Source organism: Strigops habroptila, chromosome 10 (assembly GCF_004027225.2).
Source record: "Strigops habroptila isolate Jane chromosome 10, bStrHab1.2.pri, whole genome shotgun sequence".
Classification (NCBI taxonomy): domain Eukaryota; kingdom Metazoa; phylum Chordata; class Aves; order Psittaciformes; family Psittacidae; genus Strigops; species Strigops habroptila.
This window is the reverse complement of record NC_046359.1, coordinates 4,882,537-4,909,758: the sequence shown is the minus strand read 5'-3', so window position 1 is coordinate 4,909,758 and position 27,222 is coordinate 4,882,537. Positions and strand designations below refer to the sequence as shown.

The window sequence follows — 27,222 nt, the reverse complement described above, 5'->3', positions numbered from 1 at the left end:
TGAATTCTTCTGCCTGTGCTCTCTCCCAGTTTGGTTGCTTTAGATTTTTAAATCTTTTTCTTTTTTTTCATGAGGCCTGCTTGGGGGGAGAATCTGACTCAGCTTTTTCAATTCTCTTGGTGTTTGAGAATGTACTTTTTATAAATGATTTTATTTTTTTTTTTTTTTTTTTGGTGCCTTTTTTTCTTCCTTTATATTTTTCACTTCTCTTCCTCTTTGGGGATGATTAGCCTGTATTTAGATTTTCATATTTTTAAAAGATAGCTGTAAGGTGGCTTCTGTAGGTCCCTTCCTTGAGAGGTGTGGAAATCAAGGTTCTGCTGAGAATAAAAATCAGTGTGCAAGCTTCTCAAGTTCATGAACTTAAAAGCTGTGGAATTACTGTTGTGACTGAAGCATACGATACCCAAACCGAGATTTGCTCTTCTCTGTGGTGGGAAAATGTCACTGTACTTTTGTCACTTCTAAATACAGAAAAATAACTGCCTTTTATAAAATTGTCAGAGTTTATAAGCATATTTACTTTACAGCTACTTTTATAAGTTACCCACACCCTTCTCTGCATGCGAATAAAAGAGCTGGAAAGGCCACACTGATAATGTCATACCAGGAAATCTTTAATGTAAAATACAGAAGGGAGGGGGGAAGCTTGGGGGGATGGGGCAAATCATACTGAAGGCAACGTATGGCGGAAAAAACCACTGCTTTTACTTCTATGCCTTTTTTTTCTTTTGGGTTTAAAGAAACATTATTTAGATGCCTATTATTGAGGGCATTATTTATTGCTTTTGACATAAGCCAACAAATGTGTTTGTAAGTACTGATATACAGGGATACTCCTTGTTTCCATGTTTAAGCCTTTATAATTCTTCTAGAATTGAATGTGAATTTAAAAAGTGGGAGTGGGGGTTAAAATCCCACAAAACCCCTGAATCTTACAGAGCTGAAAATACCTCCTTTTGACCAGACTAGATCCTGCTTAATTTTTTTCTGCCGAGTTAGACATTCTGGCAAGTTTCCTCAAGTCTGGATCTATTCAAGTACTGTATTTGGCAGACTTAGTTTATTACTAAGTAAAGATATATGAAAATCCCAGTTCAAACATTTCAGCCTATAGTTGTTTTTACAATCTGTCAAGAAGCACAACTAATTGATATTTCACTGTATACATACGATATAATTTTTCTTACAGTATGCTATGTATCTGGAAGTAGATTTTCCACTTGAAAATCAAGTTCTGCTACTATATATTTCTTCTGAAACACTTTATAGTATGTAAAGTTTTACAGAATATGTGCTTTTTCTACTCAACAATGTATAGTAACATTTGGTAAGTCATTAACAAAAGATTGTCACCATTTTTCTACCTTTTTTTCAAATTGACATCTATCAAGTTTTGGATTCAAAGTGTTTAATCTGACTTTAATGCAGTCTGTCCCTGAAGGTGTGACATCCTCATTTCTTAACTTTAATTCTATGAAGAACTACAAGACCATTACATATGAGATATTCTGTATTTGAATAGGATCATTTGAATATCTTTGATATTTTTATCCCTTGTATAAAGCTAAAATTTGAGATGATAAAAAGTAAAACTAATCAAAACTGTATGGTTTGTTTATAAATATTAATTGGTCTTTCTTCCAAATCCAGGGCTATATTTTGGTGTCCACAGCAGTAATTCTGCTTGTCAATATAAGTATTACCTATTGGATTTGGTGCATGGGAAGAAAAGTGGGGATCTTTGGTTTTAAATGAGTTCTGGTTTAGCTGAGGAAAATATGTGGGTGTCCTGATGGAAAGAGTAAATACTAAATCTGTGCCATTGGAGAGGTCAGTAGAGATTTCTGATGCCTGGAAGGACTGCAGTAGGTGTTCAAGACCATCCTCTGCATGATCATGGGGTCTTTGGAAGTTGAAGATGTAAACTGCAAAGATTTTGTTTCTGATATGTCATACTTCTTAGAGATTTAGTCTTTAAAGCAAGAACTTACATTGGGGAATGAACTGTGACAAAGAGATTTTACCCCTAATTATGCCATCAGTTCAGTCCTGTTTCTAGACTGAGCATGTCTGTGCATTTAGCTTCCAACATTAAACTTTTGTTTGAAGAAATGGTTGTCACCCTCAGACAGGTACTTATGGACTGTGTAAGCTGAACAGATCAAGCTTCTTTTGTCTGTTGGTATAATGTAGGGTTTCTGACAGTAAATGATTCTCATGCCTTATTTTGCAGTCCTTACAATTTTTTGGTATTCTTTTTGAAATGTAAGTGCTAGGACTTGACTGTATTTGAATTATGCACCTCTTCTTATTTGGCTAGAAGTAGGCATTGCTTCTTTACTCTCACTTGGTTAAAATGCTTAGGGTTATTTGTAAATAAGTGAAAACTGGCCCTCAACGATTTCAAATTAAACAGCACAGGCAGAAACTTGGTGAGATTCAATATTGCTGTGTTCCTAAAATAACTAGAAAGGTTTTATAAGAAGGGTATGATCTCATTAATAGACAACTCAGTGTTACACTTAGGCACCCAAGTAAGACAAAAGTGGATTTTCTTTCTTTATTTCTCACAAGAAATCCACTTGGAACAGCCTATTCTGTCCTTGTAATTGATGCAAATGTCAGGAATTCTTTTCTGCTGACATGGAATGAAGACTAATCCAGGTCAGTCAGTACCTTGTAATTAATGCACATTCTTTTTTCTTTTTTACCCTTTTTTGTTTTTTTTTTCCTCTCTTATTTCTCCTCTTAGATTAAAAAAAAGGAGAACAATCCCTGGTTTAAACCTCTGAGCTGGTCCAAAGTGATTCTGAAGGTTTTGAACGGAATGTAAGTTACAGAGTAAAACTGATAAATAACAGCCCTTTTTACAGAAAAGGTTTAAATCCAAAGGTTTTTTGTAGGGTTCCTCACTTCTTCCATCCCCCCCTTGGCAGTTTGCAGACAAACAGTATCTTACATTACTATATAACAGCTATCTCGGGGTGTTTGAAAGGTTAAGGGGAAAGGAAGATAAAAGCTACTTTGAGCTTACTTTGTTACCTTGAACTTTGGAGGCTGTTGAATATAGCAATCATTTGTGATCACAGGTATTTTAGCAGCTGTATAATCGAAAACTATAAATGTCCAGATAGGAAATGATCCAGTAATTAGAGGAAACAGTATTGAACCTGATGACTTAGTCACTTTCATTCTTAAATCACACAGTTGTAGCTGTTAGACTTTATCCTGTGATCTTTTCTCAGTACCTTGGCAGAGTACTTGAAAACCCTGATAATCAGATTGGCTGAGAGTTAGAAAAGAGAGAAGGATTCAGTGTTTCTGCCTTGCTTTTTGTAGGTACCCACCTAAGAAATACCTCCTGGCTGAGAGATGTTACTTAAGTAGACTGGGAGGAGGATAGAGGCTGATCTCTGTCCTTTAACTAGACATCTACATTTCTTTCTTTGTATATATTGTATTGCAGATATTAATAACAGCACAAGAGATGGCTTTCGCATGGTTTTGTATACATGCCACTGAAAACAAAGCTTGAAAAAGAGCTCAGATTTTTAAGTTAAAGAGGTTACAGAAAATAAAAACTATGGCCTACTTACTGAACAAATGGGAAATATGTATTTAGTTTCTCTGTGTAAGATAGCCCTGATTTTTTTTTTTTTTTTTTGCTAGTATCAGAACCTTCTGAAGCTCATTCAAAAGTGAAATGGGTTTGTATAAAACTAATCGGGATTTTGAAAGTTAAGCGTCAAAGTAATCAGTGAAGAAATTCCCAGAAGTTGTATAAGAGAACTCTGTTTTTAGAAACACAACCCCCCTACCACTTCCGTAGTGTTGAATAGTTACTTAGTTATCTGTGTGTGTGTATATATATATATGTGTACAATATTAGCTGCTTCTTAAAGTACTCAAGTGTAGGTTTGCATATTATGTGCTTATGACTTAATAATCAAAATAATATGTTAAAATAATGGCTTATAAATGTGCTTGTTGGCTCAGTCCTAATTATGACTTCTATTGCTGAAAGTTCTCTTGTCATCTCTTCAGATTCTCCCAAGGTATTATTCTTGATAAAATGCCAAGATTACTCTTTACCAATATTGGATACTGAAAACAGTATAGTGTTAATAAATGTTGAAATATACAGTGATTCACTGGCTGTATTTACCACTCTGGTAAATAAACAGATACACAGGTTTTGGTTAAAAGTTCTAAGGACACTGTGTGAAACTCTAGTTTTCTGCTTTAAAGTGTCCCTTTCAAAGGCTAATATGTTGCAAACACATGCATGGAAAAAAGCTGTTTGTGGTCTATTTTGGGTCACGCTTGGTGGGCCTATAGTCAGTCCAAGTCCCTGAAGCCAAGGTTTCTGAACTCATTGACTCCTTACCCAAGGCCTAACCTCCAAATTAATGGTTGGAAACAGTCTTTTGTCTTAATTACTCACAGAGTGGTTAAGCAATCGGTAAGACATTTGAAAGTGCTCATCTACATGTGCGTATACAGACCTTGTTCTATTTCCAATCTTATTTAGGTGGTTTTCCAAAGACTACATAGAGGACTGCGAAGGTGCTTTGTGTGGAGCAATGAAAGTTTTGTGGTGTGCATCTGTTTAAGTTTGTGGGGAGTGGGTGGGTAGGGGACTGCTTAAAATCATGTATAGAGCTTGCATTATTGCGTACTGTCTTTCCCTCCTCCTATATTCAGTAACAAGCTCCAGTAGCACAGCTGAATTTTGCAGAGGTATCATCATGGGCAAGGAGACGTCTGAGCTGGTGCTGAGTCACAGCTCTGGCACTCAGGAGGCTCACGCTGGTTTGGGAACGCGAGTGCTACCGCCACCTTCTTGTGTGACCTTGGCACATTGCTTAATATCACTGTGATCTGTCCTCGTATCTATCGGATCATTGTGACCGATATCACAGAACAGTCTTCTGAAGTTTATTCAGTGTATTTTATTTCATGTCAAGGTGTTATAGCAATATTTTGTGTTTAAATGAGACATGGGAATGGAATGTCCAGAAAACTTACATGTACTGTAGCTGCCTTTTCTCTGCTTAAAAAAACCGATTTGAAACACCACCTGTAAGCTGTGCTGCCAATAACAGCTATTTTAGTGTTGTTATAGAGAAAATATGATTTTAAAGTGCTATTGCAACAGAAATCAGCATAGTTGGTCTTGGTACTACAAAATTCTTTGAAAAAGGCATTTAAGCAAGTGTTTAACTTTAAATGAATGAAGGATTCATCGATTTAGAGAGGCTGACGTGCTCATGGCTAAATGCTTGTGTTACAATTCCCACCTTACAGGAGAAGAGCTGGATGGTACTTTGAGCAACCTGGTCTAGTAAAAGGTGTTCCTGCCCATGGCAGGGTGGTTGGAAGCAGATGATCTATAAGGTCCTTTACAACCCAACCATTCAATGATTCTGTGATTTCGTGATACCGCTAAGTAGATTTATCATTAGTACCAAAAGAAGGAAGAGTCTCATCCTCTCTCTAGTTATGTATTCATCTGCCTCTGCTTGCTCTCACCCGGCATGCAAACCATAATGTTTCAGGAGCAAGACCAGTAGGAAAGTAATTTCCTTTTTGATTTAGTGTGTGTCGTTTGCCTGTTTTTTGTATCTGAACTATTCAGCCCTCCCTGAGTCAACCTACCATGGAGTTTTGCTGTTAATCATTCATGTTGGTTAAAAATATTTTGCAGGGCAAATCATGCTTTGTGCAGTGGATTTGCCCAACTTTATGCAATGTAAAGGCTAAATTCAAGATTAATTCAGCACTTAGTAAGCTGCTCTGCTTCATGCATATGAAGAAGTGACTGTTTCTCATTTCCCCTCCTCCATGGTGTTAACTCTGTGCTAATGAAATAATGGAGTTTATGGACTCAGGCAATAAAAACATACTTTGCCTCTGAAGTAAATGGGGCCTGTTTCTCTTCCAGCCAGGGCAATAAGATACTTTTAATGCCAAGTTGGGAAAGGATGTAAGTGATAGCTTTACACAGAGCAACAGGCAAAGCTTGTGCAGGGAAAGTGGCGTTTTCGTTGGCTCCGGGACGAGGCTTTGAAATCTGTCTCTGTTTATTTCCTTGCCTGTAAGACTTAAACAAGTTCTTGCCTAAGGAACTCGATAGGAACTTGACTGTGTTCTAGGCAACCTCTAGGGAAGAATTTAACCTGTCATCTTGGGGGAATTTCCTCTTCCATGGTTAGTACTTCATGATATTTTATTCTGCCTATTGCCCTTCTCTGTCCTAATCATTCAGATCTTACCCTGAAACTGCTGCCAATCATATCTTTACTAAGTGGTAACTATCCACTGTTGTAAGGCTTTTTAATACCTCTGCTGTATTACGGGAGATGACTGGTTGAAGCTGGAACAAGGTAAGTTCTGAGCAGGACATAAAACTGAGGCTTGATGGCTGGGTCTTTTTCAGGTGAAGCTTCACTCACACTGTAACAGAGTGAGTTTGTCAAAATGTTATCAGTTTTTGTTGAGAGATTAAATTACAATGATAGCTACTTTGACTATGGATTTACGAAAGATGGTCTTCTAGTACATACAAAAATAATTTTAAAAATATTTTTACAATGGAAGTTGCATACTATGGTTCTTAATCTATCACAGGTCTCTTTCACTTGAATTAAAGGGAAATATCGTGGTACTAGAACTCAGGAGGACCTGCTGTACTGCAGATTACAATCCAAAATGGAAAGCATAAAGCATACTGTTTAAAAAAAAAATAAACAAATATAACCTCAGTATCACGAGCAGGAGAACGGCAGCTGTCATTTTGTTGGCAGATTGATCTATCCAATTTTGGAGAAGTCAATGTGCAAATACACACCAAGGACTAAAAAAAAGAAATATTTTCTGGGGTTTCCTCTGAAACTGCATCTATAGCGGGTGGAAGAAAGGAGGCTCTGCCCTTACTTTACGGATTGGGAAATGATGTAGAGAAATGGATTTGCCTGTAAAATGCGCTGCAAATATGTGGGCTTTCCAGGAGTAAGTGCTACTTGTTGAAGCCCTGGGATTATATTTACCAATGATTTGATATAATTATTTGGTTGTATTTAGAATGCAGTGCCCAGACTAGCTTATTCTTTATGCAATGATAATTAAATAAAGCCTGTGGTTATGATCTGTACTCTCCAAATCTCTATTCTGTCTGAAGCAGAGCAAACAGGAGCTCTGATTTTAAGGTGTATTCTTGGTGGATATAATTTATTTTTTTTTAACAATATTTGCTCAGTGGTTGGTATAATCCTGTTTAAAAGTTTTTTTGCTTACTCGAGCATGTTCTGTCTGGCTACCATTGTTTCATCCCTCATTTATAACTGAGTAACTTAATGCCGAAATCAAACAAGTTTGAGTTTCAAACCCAGACAAGGTTTTTTTGTCATTCCATTTTCATTTGACTTTGTGCAAACAGGTAGTAATTTTGTTGGCTGTTCTGCAGCTAGCAGTCTCATTGAATGCATTTGAAGCCAATTTTTGTGCAGAGTAAACATTCTGTGGTTAAAGGGCTTAATTAGCTCAGGTGCCTTTACTGCTGGTATATACCTCCTTATCTTGAAAGTAGTATCCACCAGCTAATCCTTTATTTATGTTGAGCTTTGGAATTTCCCTTGAAATGCCTTTTTGTAACCTCTCCCAGTATAAATGGGAAGTGAACAGACTGTCAGGTAAACAGTGAGGTTGCAGGTAAGCAAATTAATAATGCACATTAATATAAGTTTCTTTTCACTGGTGGCAGGTTGGATGCCTGTGATTAACCTCAGAAGGAGTGCCAGCAGTGTGCTTATTCCTGTGATATGGTTTGTTACCTTTTGGTGTACAAAGAAATCTTTTCTTGTGTTTATGCATGGGAGGACTGAATTTGTTAATCAAATGTCCAAGGCTATGTTTTCAGTGCTCAAAAGAAGGGAATTGTTAAGCCACAATACTGAATTTGCGATAGCAATCTTAATGTGAAATCCTAGTGGGCAGGTAGATATATTCCTCTAAAGCAAGCTGAGATCACAGTGTATTCTCCAATTCAGCGTGAACAAAACAGTAGCCTATTTCCACTTTACAATGATGGATCTAACTCCACTTTACTCCCTTGTCATGAAAAGGTGTCGTTTAGTTTGGTTTTGGTAAGTTCTTAGCCCCATTGTGAAATAGTCTTTCTGATTACAGGATTAAAGGTAATCCTAGAGAATCCTGATAGAGATGGCTGACAAAGAAAATCTGTAAAACCGTTGTATTGCATTTCTCAAGTTTCTGGTTTATGGTTGCACTGACAACTGGTTAATTGATAGTGTCCCATCATAGGAGGAGAACAAGGAGTATGGCAGAAGTTCCTGCTTGCTTCTCCCCCGTATTGAGAAAAAATGTCCAGTCTGACGCTTTTCAAAGGTAGTAGTGATGGGAAGTTGAACCATCCAGAAGTAAAGAAATCACAATTTTGGCTTAGCTGTACCCTGTAGAGTAAAAGAGGCTTGTAGGCATCACATCTGAAAAAGCTGCCTTCCTATACTCTGCTTCCCTCCCTTCCAACCACTCTGCCATGGGCAGGGACACCTTTCACTAGACCACGTTGCTCAAAACCACATCTTGAACACTTCCAGGGATGAGGCACCCACAGATCCTCTGGGCAACCTGTACCAATGTTTCATCACCCTCATGGTGAAGAATTTCTTCCTAATACCTAATCAAAATCTACCATGTTTCAACTTCAAGCCATTACCCATTGTCCTGTTACTACATGTGCTTGTAAAAAGTTCCTCTCCAGATATTTTGTAGGCCTCTTTTAGGTATTGGAAGGCTGCAATAAGGACTCCCTGGAGCCTCCCTTGTGCAGCGGAGGGCAATTGCCTCTTTTTTCTTTAATACTCCTTGCATTGAGGGTCTGAAGGAAGGACTAGGTATGCCCATATTTGAAGATATTTTTTTGAGCTTTAGGGAGGTCTGGTGGGAATGGACCCTCAGGCAGGCGTCATGGCCATGGACACAGATGTTTTAACTGAAAGTGATCACCCAGGCTCCAGTTGGAAGTAGAACACAAGAAAAAATGCTGCTTTATACCCAATAAAAGCAAGTGTTCATGAATATGTTATTTCTGCAGTGAGTTTAACATGTAACTGTAGTACAGAATATGCCTGCTCAGAGGCATATAACTCAGCATTCAGGGTTGACTTGTTCAGATCAAAGAGGGAACTCAACCAAAAGACTCAGATTTTGAGAGATCAAGAGTTTTTTGTTGGTTGTTTTGTTTTTTTGTTTGTTTGTGGGTTTTGTTGGTTTTGGGGGGGGTGTTGTGGTTTGGTTTTTTTGTTTGTTTGTTTTGTTTTTAAGAGTGTAACAAGTGTTTTTTGTTTTGTTGGTTTTTTTTTTTTTTTTTAAGAGTGTAACAATCCGCAGATCTGAATGGAAGGTTTATTTTGCTCTAAGAACAACAAACCAATTCCAGGGGAAAATCATAAATGTGATAGTTTTCTGTATTCAGTCTCTGGTGGAATGGAGTCAGGGATCTTTGGTTTTTATCAGAGAAAGGGTCACAATCTCCTCAAGCATTCCCTCCCTTCCTCATGACTCCTCAAAGGTGCAGTACACTTAATTGCTTTTGGCAGAGAAAAGCTATGAGGAAGTCAGGGATTATGTTTTGTTTTATGTTACTGTCATTAGTCAAGATCTAAGTCATTAGTTCTTGATCTAAAGTTACAAAGACATTGTTCATAAGGATATATCTACTGTAGTTTCTATTTGTTTCCACTCTTCTGGGTTGTATAAGGCAAACAGTGACAGATACATGCTTAATTTCTATTTTTCACTATATACTATTTTTCATATACTCATACTTGCTTGATCTGTATTAATAATAACTCGTGAGGCAACACAAGGCGTTTCTAATCAATATAGCAAGTAAAATAGTACTGCAAAGCTTCCACTACCTAAAGGGATAGATTTCGATTAGATAGTAGGAAGAAGGGGTTTTACTGTGAGAGTGGTAAGACACTGGCACAGGTTGCCCAGAGAAGCTGTAGGTGCCCCATCCCTGGAGGTGTTCAAAGCCAGGTTGGACAGGGCTTTGAGCAAACTGGTGTAAGTGGAAGGTGTCCCTAGGTGGAACTAGATGACGTTTAAAGTTTCTTCCAACCCAAACTATCCTATGATTTTTGCCTAGAGAGAAGTTGTTTTGCATTTGATCCTAGTTTCTGTAAAAAGACTTTTATTCTTTGCTACTTTGAAAGTATGAATCCAGATTGCATGTTTATATTCTGTATCTAGACTATACTGATAGTATTTGCTTAAATTAGCACTAAACATAGTCCAACAATGACGGACTTGATGGTCCTGTGGGTGCTCCTTGTGTAAGCTGAGCAATGTTAAGAGAGGTGGTAGTCCTGCTGCTGCTACAGTTGCATCTGTATGTTATAAATGTCTGCTCAGAAATTAATAGTTACAGTTATCATATGACCCTATCTGTCTTTTCCTCAGTATGTCTGTTAATATATTGGTCTCTGGCCTTTCTGTTTGTTGTGGGTAATCCCTTTTGTAGTTTTTACTCTGTAAAAATGCATACTTAAAACCAAACAAATAAAATTTCTCTGTAGGATAATACAGTCCACAGAGCTGTGGTATCATCACAGTCTGAGCGAGCTGTGTAATTGTGATGGAAGAGCTTATAATCGAAAAAAATGAAGAGTAGAAGTGTTGCTAGTTAATTAATGGACATATAACTTCTAAATAAACTTATGTGCAATATGTTTAATATTTAAGTGAGGAACGCTGCTTACAAAGAAAAATGAGATAGTTCTGACCTTCATTCTTTGCTCACAAGAACAAAGTTAAGCATGTGTGATAAAGATAAAAGTGTGCATTGCTGTTTGCTGAATTGGGCCACTATAGATATTTGAATGTGGTGGCCAAATCCAAGGCTGTTAAAAATAGGTGAAACTTGGAACTCAGTCAGGTATTACCTGTTGTTTCCTTTTTGATATGCAGAGCTGAAATTCAAACCCTGCTTCCTCCAAATTCTTCAGATGTATTAGAAAGGTGCATGAAATATGTCAGTGCATTTTTGTAAAGTGTGATATAAAATCTCCAAATTCTTGGATGCAGATTACAGTAAAGAAAGGAACAAATCTGTTTCTGGTCGCACAGGAAGGAACTGAAAACACAAACCCTGTATTTACTTGTGAATTTTTGTTCAGGAAGATGTAGCTCATTTGCTTAGGGCTGCCTGAGGGAGAGAACTAGAAGATGATTAAATTAGTTTTCAGTTTCTTTGTACATAGGCTTCGAGTATTATTGCTGGGTCAAGTTTATTTTCCTTTTTTGATCAAAGGTAGGTACAGAACTGAGAAGTTAAAAATTGCTATGCTGACAGTGAGAAATAAGCTGCCTCCTTTGTCCCTTCCCCTTTGCTATCCCATCTCCTTTCCTTGCCATCCAACCTGAAAACTTTCAATAATTACTTTGATGATTGAAATTACGGAAATACTCCCAGTGGTCCAGACCTGCCAGGACTAATTAAACCTCAGGATTTGGCAGGTTTTATTCAATTTAAAATTGAGCTTTGTAAAGCCTATCTGAAGACACGATTTCCATTATCTCTCTAGGAGCCCTGATTCACTTCATATTTTAATACAATTTCTAGGGAGCAAACTTACTTTATCTTTAATTAATAAAGCTCTGAAATTTAAAAAGAGTTAATGAAAAATCCACATTAATTAATCTTTTGCCATTTGCAGCTTCCTTGTTACAAACTTTGGTCGGAATGCATGAAAGGAAGGATAGGGAGTCTCCTTGAAGCTTAAAAGAACAGGGTACTGACCACTACCCATAAAGTATTTTACTTAGGTTTATGAGGTGTATTTTAATAGATCCAGTGTGTAGCTGGGGATGTTCATAACTACTGAAGTTACTTTGCTGTATTTTCCAGGAGCTTTTTTTTCAATTTACTGTTTGGCTTGCACGGAACGATATTGCCACTGTTTGACAAACACTGATGGAGCAATAAATTGGAGTTGGTATGCAGCTTAGTGCTCAGGCAGTATATGTATTGCCCTTCAATACAGCTAGAACTTACCTTTTAATGCTAGGATAATTTCAAGTAATATTTTGACTCTTTATGAACACTTTACTCAGGTATGCTTTGTACTACCAATAATAGAAGCCATAGTGAACACCACCAGATATGGTGAGCAGTACTAGGTGGTTTACAGTATGTGGTAATTGCCCTATTCATTGGTTTATGCTTCTAGGCCCTAAGCTCTTATACTCTTCAAAGTTTTAAATTCTATTTAATAGGTCAGTGTTTATTATTACCATATGTTCAGCAAACATCAGTGGCTGGCTCATTATGTATGGCTCCCTACCTTTAGCTTATTGACTGACATTATACATGTGTAAAACTGATCTCATGCAAGAAACATGAGTTTGTCTTTGCTAACAAGGAATACTATATACCACTGGGATTTTCTCAGTTAATTTAGATTTTGCTTTTGTTAACTCTTTGTTCCAGGTTGAGACTCATATTTAAAAAAGAAAAATCCTCTTTCTTACTTCTGCAGCTGCATGGCAGTAATGTTTTCTTCCTTTTCCTCTCATTTCTGTTCTTTCTAAAGATTTGCAAGCTTTCAGTTTCGGATTAGGAAAAACAGTACTTTAAAAATAATACTAATTAAAAAACCCCAAACAAACAAAACCACAGAAAACAACTCTCTGTCCATTCATAACTGTATTTGAAAAAAAAAAAAAAAAGGAAGAAAATATAGTATTCATATCACCTTTGGGAAAGAAGTTAGACTGGTATATATTACTCTGTTTTTATTAGAGATGTCCATGTGTGTGGCTTTGGTGGCTTGGATGCTCCTTGGTAACTTCAGTAACTTAAGCATGTGTCTAGAAGAGAGAATAAAGAAAGATTCTTATGTAAACATGAGCGCTGAAGAAGTTTGAGAGGTTTCTTTTTTTTGTTCCTAAATTCTTAGAGAATATTTAATATCCAACTAATTAATTTTCTCTTTTATGGGAGAAACTCAAGAAAATAAAAGTTTTCTTCCCATTTCACTTGACAGACTATGTCAGTGTAGGTTAATGATGCAGTGTGTGTGTGGTGGTGGGGATGCTACTATTTTAAGAAAGTCTTTTCCATCAGTCCTTTATGTAGTCTGTACAGGGAGTTTGAGTCCTAGCCACAGAGCAAATTTGCCAAGCAGCATTTCCCGGACAGCTTATGGAAAGCAGTTCTGGAGGATTCCCAAACTTACATAACTGAAAGATACTGCTTGGTGTGCCTGCAGCTCTCTGGAACTGGAATGCAAAATTGGCGATGAAATAAACAAGTGCACTGAGGAGGCTGAAGATGCTGCAGAGCAGCAGATGGGGAAGAAGAATTTTCTCAAAAGACACTTTTATTTTTTTTTAAGCCATGTTCCTCTTTGAGGCCTTCAGTGATGGCAGGTGTCCAGCTGTGGTATCAAAACTGCAGTTTTAGAATTGGAATGAGAGGATGGCTCTTAGCCACTCGTTAATCCTGTGCTGAATGTCTCCAAGAGACTAACCAGTTACACAGCTTCACAAGTGCAGAAGTAACCACAGGGTGAGTGGGGAGGCTTACTCTGCAGGCGTGGTTCTGGACAATAACATTTCTGGAGTGTTTGAAAACTGCCGTAGCTAATTATCTGTTATTTGTTGGGCTAAATGGGAAGTACAGTGTATATAGTGTTATGCCTGCAGTGAAAATGAATCTGCATTTGCTGTAGGACAACCAAGGGTAAGTCTTTCTTTTTTCTTTTTACCTTTTTCACCTTTCCCACTTTTGGCTGCTTCCTCTATAAGTTTTCTTCAATATTTGGAGTTTCCTTAAGACCCTTAAAACCAGACCATTTTTTGTCATGGGCCAGCTATATAATGTACTACAGTTAGCACTTAGTGACTGTTGAGCCAGTTGAAATAGGAAGTTTACTGCAATAATTCATTTAATTTCTAAGGTAACCTTAATTTCCAAGAATGAAGTAGCAAGAAAAATGTCAAATACTGATACCCTGTATTTTCATGCCAAAAATTTTCTGAGGAGAGTTCTTCCTGTATTGGTCGAATCCCATCATAGGTGGGATGATCTGTCCTTTTGGCCATTGCAGCTTGTTCATCTCAGTGATGTAACCAGCTATCTTCAATTAAGTACTTGAGTGGCAAATATTGCACTTTGTGTGGGTTGACATAGTGTTGTAATGTAGCTTTTCATTCTTATATAGCTAAGTATTTTATTCCTGGATATTTCATTTGCCATTTCTCTTTGAGGTGGGTGTAGGAGGTGAGAGGAAGATAAAGAAAGGAACTGTAGAGGGTTTTTCCAGATATGCCTTTTGCTGATTTTTTGCAGAAACCACAGAAGTGCAAAGTATTTCTTATTTTTGTGTCAGTATAATACCTTATTCCTGCCATTATTAATGTTAGTTTATCTCTAGTGATTTATTTGTGGAAGCGTGTTGCACAGGGACATGTGAAAGCATAAGTAATTGTCTTGTTTAGTCAAAGATTAAGCAGATCATGGTCTCACATACAAGTCTAGTTTCATTTTTGTGTTGGAAGATTTGCTTTCTCTAAAAATTGCTAGCTATAGAAATAGAAAGTTATTGATTAACTTTACAAAAACCTTTGCAGAAGTGTTCTCCCTTTAACTGGCTGGCTTTCAGGGAAAAACAAATTAATTACCTCTGTATGGTTCAAAATAAGTCATTTGTATGTCCTGGCCCCCATGTAAGTGCTCAGCAGAAGGTGGATTGAAGTGAAGTTATACTTCTTGTGGGAGAAAGTGGGAAGAAAGGAAAAGGATGCATTTAGCACTGCCCAAAGGAACTAGCTCTAACAGGAGATACAAATTCCCAAACTGTACCTCTGAAGCCACTGAAGTTTACTGCAACTCAGTTTTGCTTAAATCAGACAATAGGATGCAATGTCTATCCAGAAACTGATGTGTTGTGTGTGCACTTAGGCACACGTGTGTTGTTAGATGTTATACGTCCAGCTAAAGCAATGAAATTGCATGCCTGAAGCTAAGCCTATATTTAAATGAGAATAAAAAGAGGCGATAGCCTGTCAGTCTGCCTGTCTATTATCAAGCTCTTTCCTTGTACTTTTTTATAGCTTGCAGGTCCTTTGATAGGTAAAGGAACAGGCATGTATTCTAGTTGAACATGCAAAAACCAGGTGTCCGCTTTTGGGCACAACAGTGCCTGATGGTTTGTGCAGCTCCAGAGCACAGGTATCTTTGTTCTCTCAAAGGTTTCCAAACACTTTGGTGCAGCAACAGAGGGGACAGCCCTCTTCTCCCTGTAGCCCCTGGACATGTATTCCTATCACTCCCTCCCTCTGGCATGAACAGTTGCAGGCAGCTGCCAGATTTGAGCAGAAGCCTTGTACAGGTGGAATTTGAGCTGGGTGGCCACAGGACCATTACTGCTCTTGTGAGCAGTAGCGGGGTTTGAGATTATGTGATCCAGACTGAGAGAGGCAAGCCCACAGGTGGGTTTAACAGGGATTTAAAGTGACTCTGAAAGAGTGCTCTGAGACTGAACTGGTCTGAAGATTAAGAACCTAAATATGTTTTGCTCACTGGCTATGATATTCTCATATTAGCATTTAATCCTCTTGCAAGGATTTTGACTAGAATATAAACCAGATCACTATTTTATTACAGCCTATCAAAAGGAGTAAGAAAATGTTTTTCCTGTGTCTGAGAGCAAAAGAACAACACCAGATGGAAAATGCATTATATGATTATTTCCTGTAGGGATTAATCTCTTGGATGACAAAAGCATTGTATGGGGAGGTATGTTTTGCCTGTGTATGATGCTTTTTTTTCACAGTGCATATAAATATACTTTAATCATTTTTGCTAGCAATGTCAGGATACCTAGTGTATTTCCACAACCATGTCTGGGTCTTGAAGAGTAGTCTAGAGATTATTTGTTCAGTTATTACAATCTTGGATAGCTTTTCTAATTCATTTATTTTTATAACCTGGGGCTTTCCACTTCACTGAATGCTTACTGACCTTTAATTTCATTCACTGGAGGGTGGGGAGGAAAGAGGAGAAAAGAAAGGCCTTAGGAAATCTCTTTCCCCACCCTGCCAAAGAAGGTAACTTTCTGTTTAAGTCTTGTTTGGTTTAAAGGGTGCAAACAGAGGGAAAAATACAGATCATTTTGTATCCTTCACAAAAGCCAAATGTTGAAAACAAAGTATCAAATATTTAGGAACATTACAAATTTGATACGACCTCTCTAATAAATGAGTATGACAGTATATAAAATGTGTGTAGTCCCGTCTGAACAACCTTTATTTTGGTACATGATTATTTCTAAGATACTCTAGTTACTGTTTCAGTAGTGCTTACTCAGACTGGGTCTTTATTATAATGGGTTTTGCTTTGTATTCACAATGCATATACTACATAATGTATCAGTTAACATGCTTTTCTTCCTACTTAGAGATCATCCAGTTTTTCAAATTGAAAGTATTCCTTAATGCAGTGGCTTATTTTTTTGCTAGATTAATCAACTTCTTTATTACCATTTTAAATCAATACCAGACATTTGTTTTAGTAATGCCTCTCTCCTGTGATCCAGAGGGTTGAGTTTGTCAGCTCCTTTTCTACAGCTGGAGAAAATCTATTTGTTCATTTCTTAACCTTTTGACATGTCTGTTTTTACAAGCACGACTGTTTTAGATGGGGGATTGAAGTACAGAGTAACAACTACAGAAGGAAACATCTCTTTTTATGATCAGAGCGTAAACTGAGCCTAATGCAACGAGGGGAGAGTATGCTTACATAAAAGATTTTTACACACTCAAAAAAACCCGCAAACCCAAAAGACAGACCCTCTTCTTCTTTCATGTGATTGCCTGTTGAATTTTAATGTGCTGTAATAAAAGGTTAATTTTTAAAAGTTTTATTCATATATCTTCTACATACAACTGTAAAATTGCCTAGCAATTAGTTGAACCATTGGTTCTTCACTATAAAAGTAGGCTCAACAAAGTCAAGACTATCCTTTCCTCCTGTTTGTGGCAGCAAGTGAGGCAGGTTTGAAAAGTCAAGACCACTGACCTCTGTGTGAAGATCCTGAAATGCCCTTACCATTGTGACAAGCAGGGAAATGCAGGAGTTTAAAACATTCAGAGAAGAATCAGTTTACAGGATCTGCACACTAAGTGTTTTTTGACAGCATGCTGTCTCTGACCCCAAGCTCAGGAGTGTCCTGAGTCACTGGTGCATGTAGGTGCTGAAGAAAGAAGTAGGTTTATCTGTCTTCTGACTTGAGGTATTATATCCATCAAACCTTTAAGCTCCAGCAACTTAAGACCAATCCTACTTTTATCGCACTTGGAAAGCGTGACATTACAGCAAAACTACTCAACCTTTTCTGTATTTTCCCAGTAAAAGTGGAGGGTTGTAATAGTGTGGTGTTAGAAGAAGTCAAGTTTTCATCCTTCTCTCTCAAAATAAGTTGTACCATCTGGCAACAGATGATTATTATATTATGTATGTGTAATGCACAGATATGCATAAAGTTGGAAGATGTTTTTCTCTCCTTATGACATAAAAAATACGTGTCTGAGTATCTCGCAGTGCCAGAGAACGCTACGGTGATTACATGTCATAAACATGTGTGAGATGGCTTCTACACTAAACTTAAGAACAGACAGGAAATGCTGCACATTTTCCATCTACTGCACCAAAGGGATCTGAATGGGCATAATCCTGTTCCTGATCCTATGGACTCACTAGCTGGAGCCTTTGTTGCCAGTGGGATGGGGCAGCTGTCCTGGAGGAGAACCAGCCATGCCTTAGCTTGGAATTTGTGGCAGAAGATGCAGTGTGACTCCTGGGCCTAGCAGGGCAGAACCTAGTGCTGTTCCCAATGTGGCAAGTGAAGAGTCATGGCAGATGGAAACTGCGCTCTGCACTGAGCAGCCATTTAAATTTTTTTGTCAGCTATTAAAGTCAATTACGGTTGTTTTCACAAGCTAAATATCTAGCTCCAGGACCTGCTTTCTGAAGTTACCATACTCCTTTAGCTTCCCCTTGCCTGAAGCCCTGAGTGCTTAGCACTGACAAGGGACAGCAAATCTCTCAACCCTCAGCAAAGGGCTGTTCCAAAAGCTGCGGCCTAATTCCCTTGCTGTGACATAGAGCTCTGTGAGATGAACCTCAAAGTTACCAGACAAACTGCAGCGCTGAAATTTCATTATGTGTGATCTTTGCCTTCACTGTGATGCTTTATTCCTACTTTTTAAAATGGTACTAAATCCCTTCTGTTTCAAGTGGGAATTGCTGACGAGCTATATGGCTGCCATTAGTTTTCCAGTCAAGAGCACATATAAGTTGTGGCATCAGATAATCTTGAGAAGCATAACTGATAATTATTTTTTTTTTCTTCACTGTGGCTTGTTTTTCATCTAACCGAATGCATGAGATGAACCCCAAGGTATCAGCTCAAGTGTAAGGCTTTACACTTCTCTTGCACCAACTCACTTGTTCTGAGGATGGTAAAGGATAAATCATTCACATTAATGGCTCAGGACTTACATGCATATAGAAAATGTGTCAAAGCCGTTTAACTTCTATCACAGGTTAAAGCATAATTCCTTTTTCAGAAACTGTTTATTTGATTGTAAAGCTTTAGATGTAAATATAAGTGGGATATCAACTGAACATTTTGTTTGGCCTATTGTGTGATTGATGTGTACACCCCAGTGATGAAGGGCAGCTTGTGTTTTAAATGCGTAAAAGATTATTTTCTCTTAGGCTACTGATACCTAGTTATAATGAGAAGTATGATTTTTTTTAATATATACATATATATGTATTAGTAGGATGGCTAGTCTGCTTTATGATTTAAGTACAATAAATGTTTCCTTAAAGCTTATATAGGAAAAGTCCATGGCTAAGCACTTCAGAAATTTGGAAGCTCTGGTGTGCTACATGCATACACCTTCTGTTCCACTTTGGCGAGTCTTAAGACTTTTTAATGTATTTATTCTTTTATTTTTCTTAAAATGAATCTATTTCAGATGAGAATGTGGAGCTGTTTAGTTTGTTTAAACTAACAGTATAAGCTGTCACTTCCCACACCCATTCATCTCTGTAACAAAGAGGATAAATGGGGGGACAAGTGGGAGTGCTAAGGAAGAATTCCTAGCTACATCACTATGTGTAGAGTAATATTACAGGCTCAAAGCAGAACAACCAATATCAATGATATGTTCCTAAACCAGCTATGTTAGTTTGAAAAGAGAAAAGCAAACATAAGAGAAAGGAATGTCAATACAGGGAGAAAATTGTGGGCTCCAGTGGCACACACTCACTGCATACTCCATAATTGTTTTCCTGTTTGCTAATCGCGACTATCAGGTCTTTTATCTTCAATATGCTTCTTGCCACTCTGGATGCGAGAGACAGAGTGCTGACATAGTTAGACTTGGAGTATGAACTATCTTGGAGCTTGAACCAACTTGGAGTTGAACTAACATTTTCAGGTTATGTGGAACCTGATAACATAAAAAACCCCCATGGTCCTTCCAGTAAGAAATCTGAGAAATCCCTATGGTATTTGTTTTAATCCCATCCCTGCACGTCAACGTTGGCATGGGACTGCTAGGAAAATTGATAAAATGGAAGATCACAGCTCACAATCGTATAAATTGGCAGTAGCGACTGGTTAAGGTATAAGGTTAAGATGTAAAAGTATTAACAAATTATCTGCAGCACCAGGACTTTCTCTTGAATATTCTTCTAACACAGGAAATCCTTCTTCCCCTAGGCAGGAGTAAGTTGTAAAGAAAAAACATATACAACAAAATCAACATATATTAAATGTAGTGATTAAACTGGGTTAGAGTTTGTGCAATATTCTGTTAAGCTAAATGTTTCACTTCTAGAAACACAGTTTGTTCATCGAAGTTCTAAAAATGGCTTTGTATTGTACCTTAAAGGGCAAAAGGGAATACTAATGTTGAAGCCACTTCCTGATAATTCCATTGTATCTCTGCTGTGCTAGTTGAGAGATGCTTCTGTCATTACAGCTGCGACTCCAATGTCTCTGGTAATTTTGCCATGGAAGTTCTCTTACCCATGGTGAACTGTTACCCATGGTGATTCTCTTCTGTCCATCAATGTACATGTGAACATCATGGTTTAGCGATGGATCTCTTTCAGTTTTTGCTGTTGCATTTTTCTAAGTCGAGGTCAGCTATAGTAATTGCTGTGCAAAAGACAGCAATACCACCACAGTCAGTTTGACTCTTCTTGCTGTATGGTGTTCAGGCCTTCAGTGCCAGATGCCTTTGTCATTGTTTTCAAAGAACTTCGCTCTAATTTCATCAGAAGGGGAATGTTTCTCCCAGATTGTTTTTCTAACCTTCAAAATATTTTGCAATGAATTTGTAATTGGCAGGGTCTGTGCATAGTTTAAAGATTTAAAATGTTTCAAGTCCTTTGGTTTTAGTTCATAAAGAACATCTTTCACTGAAAAAATCATTGGAGTGGAAATTTCAATATCTTTTGGTGGTCTATTAAGTGATTGCTGAACAATCAATGCAAAAGGGACCTGTTTTCCTCTCCTCATGCTACTTGTACTGGGGAAGAATATAGCCATTCTTCTGGCTTACTCTATTGAGAAATAAATGCATTTGGATGTAGAAATAAGTGTAACTGATGTCATCTAAGGCTGTATATAGAAATTTATGCAAAAGAAGAAAAAACACCTTCCTTCTGTTTTGCTGAATATAGTTAATGAAATTATTTGCAAGCCCTGATTCAGTTCAAGTATCTTACTAAATAGTTATAGTCAATCATCGGTTTGCATTCTGTTACTGATTTAAATTACACAAACTTTGCAAATTTTTTGTCAAGATCTTTGTTAATAAAACACTTCAATAACAATAGAATTTCTATATATCTGTATAAGTGAGATGTTTCTTACTGAAATTCTGCCTATATGACTAATACATTGTAGGTAATGATAAAGGGGGAGAGTAGGAAAATGTCTAGCCAAGCGTCTTTTAACCTGTACCTCTTTGTAATAAAATAATGGTAGTCAGGGTTTCCAAAGAGATGGGGATTTGAAAAGGGAGCACGCCAGCTAATAGCTGTAGTAACAGGCTGAACGTAGTGGAATAATACCAATGTAGTGGCCTCTCAGTGTGTCTCTGTGCCTCAGAGCTCAATAGTGAATGCACAGCATTGTTCAACCGTGAAAAGTCCTGGAGCTCTTGGGATGTCAGGGTAGACCGAGGGAAACCGATTTTCAGCTTGTAGCCTCCTTGTAACAGGGCTAGAAGAAGCCTAGGGGCAGTTAGCTATTCCTCCCTGCTCTTTTGCTGTACCAGCTTCATGCTTGTAGGTGGTGAATCCCCTGCAGGGATCTTAAAGCTCAGCAGTGGGCCCACGGGAGAAGACGAGAGAGGGGAAGGATTTTCTTTTCCCCTCGCCTCTTTGTCAGATGAGTTTCATGGTTGAATGTTACGGGAATGCTTTCCCTGGGGGGAGCTGGAAGGCACATTTGAATTTAAGGAAAAGCATGGGCATAACACAAGTTGGTTCACTGAGGATTTACAGCTTGATGTTCTTAATTTGATTGCAGGTTTTGGAAGAAAATAAATGGTTTACTGTGTGAGGTGTTTTAAAAATAAACCAAGATTCTGGGCAAGTCATGAGAATGGCTCTTAAATGCTAAACCATGCACTGAATTACCTTCGTAAGTTCCTGTGTGTGTATGGTACGGACTTGAGAAACCTTTGATGTTCTCTCTAAAAGCAGGAACAACAAAAGGAATTGTTTTCTAGCATAGCTTGTTTGGAAAACCCTGCAGTTCCACCACAGAGTTAATACATCCTGCCCTCCTCAGCCCCCACCTTCACTCATTTTAGACCATAGTATTTGACTTTGTGGCCAAGTTTCTCTAAGTCCAGGCTGTATGTTTTGGATTTGATAATTTGATTTGGATCCCAGCTCTAATATTTAAATAAGGAGGGATTTGCTACTCCTTTCTCACAGAAAACAACTGGAAAACCCAAACAAGAAAAATGGTGGGATTGAATGTCCCCATCTGGAAGAAAGACACAGCACGAAGGAGAAATCTGAGAAAAATAACTCCCCTAGCTGTACTAACAGGATTTAAATAGGAGCCTAAGTTTCTGTTTTCCTGTCTCTGATCTAAACACTGAGAAAGCTCATCTGAGTTGTTTACTGAATACCAGCGCTTGTTTGGGCCACATGTACGGATTTAGCTGTTGTTTATTATAGTTAACAATCAGTCTGAAAACTGGCCAATGTAACAGTGTTTGAAGGCTGCAAAAGAGAAGTAATACGGTACTGACTGCAGAAGTCAGGAAAGCAAAAGGATGGTAGCAGGCAATTGTTATCTGCTGTTTTTTCATGAATGCTTTAAAATTTTTCCTACCTTGCTGTAAAACATGTAGTGGTACATTTATCTGAATGAGGTTTCATGCCCCTCACCTTTTTGTGTTTGTCGGTTTTTTTTTTTTCCCCTCAAAAAATTGGATAATACATCCAACGGTTAGTAGAAATCTGAAAACCCCATTTCACTGACTTTTCGTAGGGTGTTATTTGTGTATAAAATTCAATTAAAATACCTCTGAATGGGCATGGCAGAGCATTTTTATACTTTTAAGTCCATAGGATTATTTTTCTGTAGGTGTTGTTAAAGAAGGCATAGGGGATCTGCAATATATATAACAGTATGTAGATATTTGATAAAATGACTGTCTTTCTGGTTTGAATTAAGCATATAATAGTTCTAATAAGATGTCCTGGTTTTAGCTGAGGGTTAAACCATGATATAAGAAGAAAAGCAGAGAAAGGCTTATGACTCAGGAAGTCAGTTGCTGTGAATTATGCACCAAATGTTCACTGTAGGCAAGTCCAAACCTCTAATCTGTTTGCTTCTTGCCCTGTAGCTTGTGAAGTGTGACTCTTGACACTGTTAATTTTGAATACTGATATGTCTGTCGATAAGTGTTGCAGGCATTAACACCATCTGTTTGTGGGTGCAGAGGCTACAATGCTCTGTACACCAACACTGCAGTGATCTCAATCTCTAATCCTGCTTTGCTTCTTGCATACAGAAGCTCTAAGGAAAGTGTTGCTTGTTTGAGACAGGAATTTTGTTGTTCTCAGTGGTTTGTCTTCATGAAATAACTAAAAGTAGTAGGATGTATTGCACGCACTGCAGAATGGCCTTAAAGCAACTCCAAAAGCATTGTGAAACCACTTCTTCATTACAAACATGGTTCTATTGGAGTGGCTTTCACAGAAATACCTTAAAGCTTCATGACAAGGAAAGGAAAGGAAGGGAAGGCAAGGGTAGGGAAGGACCAAAATCAAGGTAAATGGGAGTCAGGAAGTGATAGGATCATCAATAGTAAATAAAAAAAGAAGACTTAGGATGACTGTGTTTTTCAGGTCCCTTGTATGTCACAGCAATAAGACACCTTGGGTTTCTGCTGTGACCAGTTATTTTGTCGCCATTTAGCAGTCTTAGTTGTCTTGACCTTGTTTTTGTAAAATTCTGTACTTAGCTATGAAAGCAATACACTGAGAAGAGCTGTGGTATGTTGCACTCCTTTAAGCTTGAAAACCTGCTTGGCTTCCTTTATTTTTAAAGTGCTGTGAGATTTCAAAATACTAATTATCGTATGCTGCAGAAATCTGTTGCAGTAATTTGCTAAGTCCTGAGTTCTATAACACTCACTGAATAGGGTCCTATTGAACTGGAATTTTGAAAGAGTTGTTAGCTTACTGTTATAATATCACCTTAAAAGTAAGACCTACTGTTCCCTTTTAGCAGGGTGGGAATAAGAAAATGACTGATGACATGCCAGATCCAGTCTGTGGTGAAGTCAGACCATCAGTATGTCTTAGTTCCAACCTGGGTAGAATTGAAGGAGTCTTCTCCCCAAGATGTAAATACTACTTTCGCAGTTTTTGTTTTTATTCAAGAAAGGAAACCCAGGAGAAAGTTTTTATTTCAGTGTAAATGTGAACATCTGGTAGTATGAGTCTGGTGTTACTATTTCAGCTCTGTTTCAAAATTCTAGTTGCTAAACTTCCTGAAGTGCAGAGGAGGTTCCAGTAAGTGTTTCCAGTTCAAAAGCAAACAGGAGAAATCATTTAGCTGGATTTAAAGTAAAGCATCAATTCTTTAAAACTTCTGAAACTTGCTTGTATTTGGCATCCAACAAAGTCAGCTATTCCAGAGAACTGGCTTTTACAAAATGTGGGTTTTTTTCAGGCAGGATTTTCACTAGGAAGGTTTGAAAGTCAATGGAAAATTCAGTGGCAGAAGTGAAAAACAGACTGTTGAAATGAGTTTAAAAGAACTAATCTGTTTGTGCTAGATATTGTAGCAACAAATTCTTTTTAAATTGGAAGAGACTAGTTGTACAAAGATACCTTCTTTGTGGTCACACAATGAAGTTTTTCACTGTAACTGGTAAGAATGATTTCTAGATGATATGTTTCCCTCTACTGAAACATTGCATCCCTCTCTAAGTTTATTTTGCCTACTTTACATTGCTAGCTATGAGACAGTTAAAATTTTTCAATATTAAAAACATCCCAATGTTCTTGGCAAGCATCTTGAACTATGTTGGGGATGCCTAGCCAAGACCTTCAGTGTGACTATGGTGCAATGGGCTTTGAAAGGCTGTGAACTTCAGCAGCAGTTTTAGCCGGATTAGGTGAAGCTGAAAGCTTGCTTTAGCAGTAGTATGTTGGCATGATGGGATGTGTGCTTGGAGCAGTAGACTAATCCAGGAAGAAGTAGAAACCAGACCTGATGTCCAAGCACTTTTAAAGTGATGTAGTGTAGGATGGAAAGACGCTAGTAATGTGCCAGCAGCAAGACCTGATTCTGTATGGTGCTGGGTGGAAAGAAGACTCCATGTGGAATTTCATTTGAGTGCCGGCACTGAAGTTTGAGTGCAAAAATACTAAAACATTCAAGCAGCATCATGTTGAACATTTACTCTTCTTCACTAAATGCCAGCATAGGCTGGGGAGAAAAGGATGTAAAAGCTTTGATTGCATTGTTATCTAGGGTATTATTGCTCTGTATGCATTCACATCAACATGTTTTCACTGAATTTTCCTGTACTCTGATTGCGAATAGAACAGAATAAGGCCATCTTTTTTAAAAGAGGAGAGAAACAAACCTTCAAAATTCACAAGGAAGTGAAAACCAATCCTTTTAAAAAGCCTATAAATGGAGCACTGGATCCATATGCTCTATTTGTGTTGCAGTACCTCAGCAGCATGTGATGGCTTGTTCCTTTTGTTAGGTGTCTCTGCAGTACTGTATACAGATTAAATAGCTACTGCATTGCAGAGAGTTATTAATACATTACATTGCACTTTCAGTGAAGATGTCAGTGTGTCCTTAAGTCTCAACGTACTCTGTGCTGAGGAAAACTTATTTCTTCAGTAAATACTCAGCCAATTGGGAATTATAGAATAACATAATTCCTAACCTCTATAAACTCCACTTATTGTTCAAACTTAAAAAAATACAGGTTTTGTTCCAAAATAAAACAGGTCACCCTCTGAACTCCTAATCCTAATGCATTAATAATGGGTTCATATTGGCTCTGTGCATACAATGGTAGGGAGCAGGAGATGGGGCAAAGAGAGGGATGCAGCTCCTAAAAGACTATGCAGATAAACAAAAGCCAAACGCGGGATGTGAAATGCTAGACAATGAGAAGTGGGGCAAACCCATGACACTTCCGGCACAAGTGTGTACTGTTTCATTGACAATGCACATTAGACAGTAAAACAAAGGTGCTTGAGTTTCTAGACCCCTGCACCGACAGCTCTCAGTGCTATGCATGCTTGAAGTGATGGGGGGCGAGCGGTTGTTCTTGGGGAAATCCTCGTGTATGGGGTAAACTTCTACTGGCTGATACATGGGGATGTAAGGAAGCGCTAAGGTCAGATGTGGATGTGCAGTGATGGAAGAGCAAGGCAGAGCAGGGTAAGGACTCAGCTCTGTTCCCCTCTCCCCTCCACCCACAGCAATACTCATGAAAGCTCACTGCGCTGGTTCACACCAGCTGCTGAAGCTCATGATGCCTTGCTGCAGCCCTTGCTTATGCCCAGCCTGCTGAAGCAAAGGTAGGGAGTTCTTTGTTACCGGCTGCCTCTAGGTCAGACACCAGACTAGATTTGATAGTTCAGGAGGCTTGTCATTGCTAAATGGCAAAACTGCTGGTGGTGTTTGTGTATCATAGGATTTCATAGAAGTGAACAATCAATGCTCTATGACTGGTTGATGTTCTACAGGTCTGCTCAGGAGTTAGTTAAAACCTTCCTCAGAGGTGATAAAAGCTCCATAGGCAGGGTGGGCACAAGGTGTGAGGAAGTAGAGGTCCAGAGGAATGAATCATTAGCTCCTGACAGAAATATGTGTGAATGCGGAGCATAGCAAATGTATGGTAAATGGGTCACATTCAGGTTTTCTGATTGCGTACGTGAGTGCTGCACTGTGTTATATACTGAGGACACTGACACCAGTGTCAGCAATGCTGTGCCTGTGAGTGTGCCCAGGACTTACAGATATGTGCTGGCTCTGCCTGAAGTATTGCACAGGTCTTGCAAAAAGTGTGTATGTGCATTTTAATGTAAATGCATTTGCATTTTAATATAAATATGCAAGTATTTAAAAACCAACCAAACAAAATAAACCTCAAAAACTACAGGAGAATGTGTGCAAGAGAGCATGTATCAATGATTTGAGACAAGGCAGCATGGCAACAGGTTGTAAACACCTGATCTTTAAGCCTGGGTAAAAGGGACTTTCACCCTGATAGCCCTGACATTCAGATCAAAGTGTTTCACAGCTTTGTGAATGGTCTCAAGGCTGTTTTCACTTCCGTTTTCTACCTGCAGTTTCCAGCTGAAAGGTGGTGTTCAAGGACTAAGCTCTTTAGGAGAACTCAGAATGAAGCCGAGGCCATGTTACATGCAAGGAGAGGGAGTGAATTTCAAGTATGATTTTAAAGATAGGGTATCTCTTTGCGGGGTAGGTTTGAGCACACAGCTGTGAGAGCGCACCTGGAAGGTGGTGTCAGCAGCTGCAAACTCTTTTGGCTTCTTTTGTCTCCCAGCCCCAAGGTAGAAATGCTGCCGCAACCTCC

The 27,222-nt window shown here is 38.3% G+C and overlaps 1 protein-coding gene across 6 annotated transcripts in view; it reads left to right on the top strand.

The window, feature by feature from the left end:
* Positions 1–27,222, top strand: part of PLEKHG1 (pleckstrin homology and RhoGEF domain containing G1) — a 132,029-nt gene that overhangs the window by 47,636 nt on the left and 57,171 nt on the right. Inside the window, exon 1 of one of the 6 annotated variants that reach the window (XM_030499599.1) lies at positions 2,763–2,832. The exons of the other annotated variants lie outside the window; for them this stretch is intronic. The gene's annotated coding sequence lies outside the window, so the exon portion shown is untranslated. Of the gene's footprint in view, positions 1–2,762; positions 2,833–27,222 lie in introns of those variants that run through there. 6 annotated transcript variants of the gene reach the window in all.